Source organism: Musca vetustissima, unplaced genomic scaffold, assembly GCF_032173495.1.
Source record: "Musca vetustissima isolate MV318-11 ecotype Yass unplaced genomic scaffold, APGP_CSIRO_Mvet_v1 utg14093, whole genome shotgun sequence".
NCBI classification, from domain to species: Eukaryota; Metazoa; Arthropoda; class Insecta; order Diptera; family Muscidae; genus Musca; species Musca vetustissima.
Genome location: NW_026879399.1, coordinates 248,988 through 255,975, shown reverse-complemented (window position 1 = coordinate 255,975; position 6,988 = coordinate 248,988). Strand labels below are relative to the sequence as shown.

The 6,988-nt window shown below is 31.7% G+C and overlaps 1 long non-coding RNA gene across 1 annotated transcript; it reads left to right on the top strand.

Moving 5' to 3' along the window:
- Positions 1-2,389: 2,389 nt before the first annotated feature.
- On the top strand, positions 2,390-2,968 carry LOC133324285 (uncharacterized). Its single transcript, XR_009754118.1, has 3 exons — positions 2,390-2,477; positions 2,570-2,700; positions 2,859-2,968. It is a non-coding gene; the product is annotated as an uncharacterized LOC133324285 (long non-coding RNA).
- The last annotated feature ends 4,020 nt before the right edge of the window (positions 2,969-6,988 follow it).

Genomic DNA, 6,988 nt, shown 5'->3' with positions numbered 1-6,988 from the left:
CATACTATAGTGGAAGGTATAAAAATAATAAATAAATAATATTTAGATAATTACAAATATTAAAAATTTTTAAACAATAACAATTTTAAATATATTAAAATGTTAAATATTAATTATTATAAAAGAGTAAGAAATAAAAAAAATAAATAATAAAAATGTTAGATATTAAAATAAGTCAAAATATTAAATATTGAAATATATTAAAAGTAATATGTATTTAAGGGGACCCCCCATTCTCGGGGTCAAAATTTTTGTTGATATAATTCGAATCTACACTGATTAAAGAATGTCTCTACAAAATTTCAAGTGAAAATCTCAAGAACTCTTGAAGATATAGCCGATTTATTGTGTCAGCATCCACTGACGGCTGAAGGGCTTCTCAAACTTTAAACGCGTTTTTCTCTAAACATTTTTTTGCGAATGGCGGGCACGATAACTCAAAAACTAATAATCCAATCGGTTCCAAATTTTGCAACGTTTCTCTGGGAGTGTATAGGTCTCGTATGAACTAGGATAAAGCCAATCGGTGAAGATCTTCCTTATTTTTTAACTTGGTTTTTGGTAAAAAATCGGTGATTTTCCAAAAATATTGTTTCAAAGGTCCACCATTTTGTTAATTTTAGAGCGAAGTCAATAATCCTAGTTCATACGAGAGCCAGACATGTACTCTTTCTAACACCGTTGGAATTTTCGGATTCCGATGATCCAGTGAGGAGTTATCATGCCCGCCATCAAAAATAAGGACTTTTCTTTAATTACAAAAAACAACAACAAAACAATAACAAAATTTTTTTGTAAATTATTTTTCTTCTCTTTTAAATCTTCAATTATATATGTGCAAAGTTACAAACCTTAACATGCATTTGTATTCATTTACCAGCCCATTGAAAATCTTGAAAAATTAAAATCGAGAATGGGGGGGTTCCCTTAAAATAAATAAAATTGAAATATTTAATATTAAAGTTATTATATATTAAATATTAAAATTTAAAATAGTCAAGATTTTAAATATATAATACTTTAAATATTACAATTATTTAATATTTTTTTTTCATTTATCTAATAAGTTTTGAAAATTTTTTCCTATTTTAAATATTCTACCAAAATTATTTTTTTTAATTTCAAAATAATATTTCCATTGTGTGCCTTTCAAATCCCCCTTTTGGATAATATAATCATTTGACTTTAAATTGAAAATCTCACTTCCTTGCTTCCTTTGCCGCGTGGCAGCAGGGCAGCAGCAATTACCAAAACTGTTGCACATTTCCCTTTTCTCTATAGTTTTTCATTCTTGTTCTACAAAGCAAAGTAATAAAGTTTTTCCTTTTCGGGGGAAAATGCAACAGCAAAAACAACAACGACAAACAAAAACTACAAACAATTGCTTAAAGATTACCGTCCAAAAAGTTTCAAGTTTGCCTAAGTTAAAAGCAGTCCGTTAATAAAATTTTTATCCTGGCATGGAATTCGAGGGGTTTGTTGGTGGAGGGAGTGGGTGGTTGGTTGGTAGAACTAGGACCATGCGATATTATCATAACTTGCATAGTCAAGAACAAAACGAACGAAATTGTTGTTTTATTTTTGTAACTGTAGCCCCCCACCCAACAAACAGAAAAGGTAGAAAATATTTGGAATTGCAAAGTGCAGTTGTACACACAAATGAAACAAAAAGCACAACAGCAACAACAACAATGGTAGCAAATAATGTCAGGAATTCTAAAAGCGCCAGACGAAATTTTTGCAAAAAAGAAAAAAAATAGGAACAGAAAATGCTGCACATTTTCAGGCGAAAATAACAAACAATTTTGCTATGGTTATTGTTGTTGTTTGTTTTTTTGTGTACAGTTCCTGTATAGTTGTTTGTAATTTCCAAAATGGCTAACACTGAAGAACATTGTTGTTGTTGTTTGGTTGTCTAGCTGTGTAATCTAAGCCCCACCAGACTGGCGTCTTTTGGCGAAGGAGTGAAAAGTTGCATTAAAGTTCACTTAAGAAAATTACATTCTTGCCAGATAATAATTCTAACGCGTTTGTTATCCTGCTTCTCGTGCCACTGGCTTGGATGGCTGGCTGCCTGGCTTGCTGTTGTTTTGGCAACGGATATAGCCCGCGCTGTTTGGCTTATTATATTTGGCAAGAATAATGTGTCTGAAAAGGCATTAAAATATCCTTTTGTTTTTCCGCAGATAGATTTTTTTTTAAAAAAAAAAAAAAAAAAAAAAAAAAATAGAAAACAGAATTAATAAAAAAAATTTTCTTCTTCTTCTCCTTACAGTGCTATTTATTGTATATCCAAAAAACTCCGGATATTTGTGACTTCTTGGGTTTAAAGCAACCCTCCTCCTCCTCATCGGCGTCCACAACCACGACAACAGTTCGACCCCATACAACTACCTCAAAACCAAATGATCAACCCAATTATCCCAGTGAAAATACGGCGGGTAAACATCCTGCTGAAAAGACAGGGTCCATTGGAGGTAAGCTCATTTCAATTATTGGCCAAAGAAAATAGCTTAAAGCTTTAATTAAAACGATGGTGCTTTGTGCTTTCTGTTTGTCTTTTTCGCAGTCATTTTAGCGTCCATATTGTCGGTTACATTTGTTGTGGCCTGCCTGGGTATGTTTGCCTTTTCACCGGAACGCCGTAATATGGTGAGACGTCTGTTTAATAGATCCAGCTCAGCTGTAAGATATAGACGAGTAAGTAGTAGTTGGCATGGACAAATTTTCTGCCTTTGGCATATTTAGACATTATAATCATTATCGTTATCATCATCTTCGCTGCCGTTTTGTTATTCTTTCATTTAATGAATTTTTTCGCTCTTCTCCTTCTCTTCCCCCCGCCCTCCACCAAAAAGGTAAACAATAGCGAAGAAGGTAATTTGCTGTTAAATCCTAATGGAGAATTTACCGAATCCGATGATGAAGATATGCTGCTCTAAAGAAAGCCAAAAACTTTGCCACTACTCTTAACAATGATGATGATGATGCGATACCGCTGATGATGGAAAAGGGAAGACAAAACTTCTTCTAAGGATCTATGTAAATTTGGATATTTTATAAAAGACAACAACGTATATTTTTCTAACCCATTTTTTTAAAAACGTATTTGCAGAGAAAAAAAGTATTGAGCTTAACAATTTTTCTAAAATAATATTTATGTAAAATGTATAAATATTGTATGTATATGTATAAAAATATAGCCTATAAAATTTATACCAGCCTAATGCAGTGTAGATCATGGAATGCTAAAAAAATGAAAATTCCAGACAGGTCGAATGTATACAAAGACTATAAAAAATTAACAAAAAATGAAACACCAAAGATCTATACAGGTGTTACAAAATATAGTGGTGAAAAAATATTTTTTTTATTAAAAAATTTATGAATAAATTGTAAGACCGGTATATTAATTTCTGAAAATGTTCTGATTTTGCTTATGAAAAAATAATAATAATTAAATTAAATATTATTAAATTGAATATTATATTAATAATCATTGATAAAATGTTCTTCTCTTAAAATTCTATGATAACATTTTGCCCAGAAAAATGCATTTCTGAATATTTCTGATATTGTCAAAGAAAAAACAAAATAATAATTTATATTATTATTTATAAAAAATTAAATAAATTCAATAAATAAAAAAATAATAAATAATAAAATTTAGTAAATAATATTAATAATTATTAATAAAATTTTGTCCTCTTAAAAGTCAATGATACATTTTATTTCCAGTCGATTTCTAAAATTATTTTATTTCGCCACTATTTTTGTGACACCCTGTGTTCAAACAAATTAACAACAAAACAAAAAAAGGCATACCAAAATGTACAAGAAAAAATTAACCCATAAACTGCGTATATGAATGTATGTCATGTCACCAACCTACCTACTACAAATCTACCTTAATCTATAACAGTTAACTTATCAACATATAACGACCATTTTCATTGTTGTATTTTTTTTGTTTTGGAAATTTTCAAACAATGAAATTTATAATGAACAATGATTTATTATTTTTATTTTTGCAAAACACAAACACAATTTTTGATAACGGGCCTATAAACAAATGCCCACAACAAAAAACGACCAAATTTTTTTAAAGAAAAGTATTTTTATTTGCACTTAAATATATTCCTGAAATTATAGTATTTTCATTTCAATATTTGTTTACATTTTTTATTTATTTTAGAAATTGAATTTATTGAATTCCTTAAAAAATGTATTTCATCTCAATATTATATTGTATTATTTCAAAGAGTCTGGTTATGTTGTGATAGTTTCAACATTTTTAATTATAATAGCAATTTTGAATATGGCCCTAATGTACTTAATTAATGCATAATATATGTATGTAATATTAATATATATTTTTTAATAATAACATGAATTGATATGAAAAAACAAACTGTTTTATTTTAATAACAAACTGCGATTACGTCGGATGTGACTGGCGAAACACGTCGTATAACGGTGGGAATGTAGTATTTCCCTCTTCATTGCAACTTCGATCATGTAATTCATCTCGAAACCCTAAAATGTCGGGATAGGAATATATCTCGAGCACATATAGCCTTGTGGATTGAAAACGGAATGAGATTGTACGTGTTTTTCTGAGCACGTACAAGTTGAAAAAGAACGCTGACGTAATATTTAACGTGTTTTTACAATATTTATTTAAAAAATACAGTATTCACATTAGTTTTTATAGTAAAATTAAAGAAAATAAAAAGTTCTCCTTTTATCAAAAACAGCGCGTAACATTTTTGAGATCAATTTGGCAACTCAACCTCCATATGATCAAAATAAAAATAGAATCTATAAAAATGTACTTTTAAGATTTCCAATAGTCCTTCTAATAATGTTTCTTCCAGATGTGTGCACTTTATTATATCGATGTTGACAAGATCCATGCTCCACTTGTTTATAGGACGTCAAAAAAATGTTTCTAAAGCGTAACCACTGTCTCATAGAAGCCAACTATTTAGCGTACCATTTCCTCTTTTGTTAATGCTGCCTAGGTGCACTCATATGCCAAATAAAAGCATCATGGCTGTATCTTGGTCTGCAGCTGTCAACAGCTTGCAAACACTTTGTCTTTCAGGACTTTCATTACTCTCCACAATATTTTACACATTGTTGTGCGATCAAAACTTATATTTAAATCATTTGCCACTATCCTATGAAACCCACCAACAGAGAGAAAGGCGTCTGCTAACTGGAGGCTTTCGGGAATGGCACCCTTGTGTATGAAAGGACCCACTTCTCTCAAAATATCCATAAATGCTTATTTTAACACGTTCCAGTATCATTAGAATTTTTCTGGTAGAATCCAGGGCAATTAATAAGCCAGCAGGCATATTTTTTATTAATTTTGTTTGTAAACAAATTGCAAATTCCAATGAAACATATGTTTTTTATTGAACACATTGCTTTCGAGTCGCACTTTCGCTCGAAATTGAGCACACCATTTTGCACAACATGGGAATTTAAAAAAGTATGGGAATTCAAAAACTCTCGGAACATGTCACATGGGCGAATATATGAGAACTATACCAAATTGTGGACCGATTTATCCGATTTTTAATACCGAACACTTGTACAGTATAGTAGTTAAATCGACATCCAATTTTATTCTGATCATGAATATATACACTTTACAGGGTCTTCGTTAAATATTTCAAAATGTTGAAAACGGAAAGGCCAAATTTGCACTTTTTTCATAAAAATTGCGAAATAGTGCCGGTTTGAGGAGCTATTAGAGCGGCTTCAAAATGATCCATCATTCGCAGTTGTACTTCAGACAGGAAATTCAAGGAACAATGGGATTGTTACATCCTACATAATTATGTTGATAGGGTATTATAAGTTCCATGAGTTTGTAACGCCACGATATATTAGTACTAGACCCACATCATATCGCGACTAGCGGAGTCGACCAATCCATCGTCTGACCGTTTGTTCTTTTTATAATTTGTAAACAGTGTACACATCACAGTCCATTTCCGAACAAGCACTAAATGTTTTTATACATGATCAGTTAATACTTAGGGAATGGGAATAATTAATACTTAGGGATGGAACAAATTTGTTGTGCGTTTTTTTTGTCGCTTTGGAGTCCACAATTATGACCCGAGCTTCAAGAAATTGTGCACGGAAAAGGGGATCTGTTCAACGAATAAGCATGTCAGTTTTCATAATGATCGTTCAGTAATTAGAGGGTCAACTAGACCAAAACTTCTGGGTGAAAAATAAAAATATTTTGCGTTCTATGCGTTTCTATTGACCGCCGAAGAACATAGATCGAAGAAGTTGATAGCTGTTTAGTATTACGATTACCACACAGAAGTTGTTTAATATTACGATTAACACACGGTTGGAAATCTCGCTCTGATCCGTTTGAAATTTTACCTGTAGTTCCGGTTATGGTCACGGACAACGCCTATAATTTCAGATGACATTTAGGGGATGAAATGGACCGATTTTTTTTTGACGCTCTAGAGGTCACTATCATAAGACGAACACCACACATTTTACACGGGGAAGGGTATCTGGGTAACTAAGTTAAATTGCTGTTGAATAGGGGTCGGTCAATATTTAGAGAATCAAATTAAAAAAAAGATTTTTTGTGCATAAAATAACAAAATTTTAATATTATGGTCCAAATGTTTACTCTACGAAAACATGATTGGGAAAATATGTCATTGTATAAACGTTGAGCTGTTGATTACTAAACGGCCAAGAGGGTGAAAATATCGCGAAATATTGCCCAGGTTGGGAAAGTAGATACGCAGAATGCTTGAGTTCAGTGATAGCTGTGAAGGGTGTCATATGGTCGACTCGTCCGACAATACTGATCCGCTAATTGGTTTTAAATTCGATTGGCCCATTAACTATAGCGATGCATGGGAAAGGCGTCTAATTTAGGGTAATTCTTTTTAGATTCCCTCTTTCAAATTGGAGGAGATGCGCACAAGACCGACGC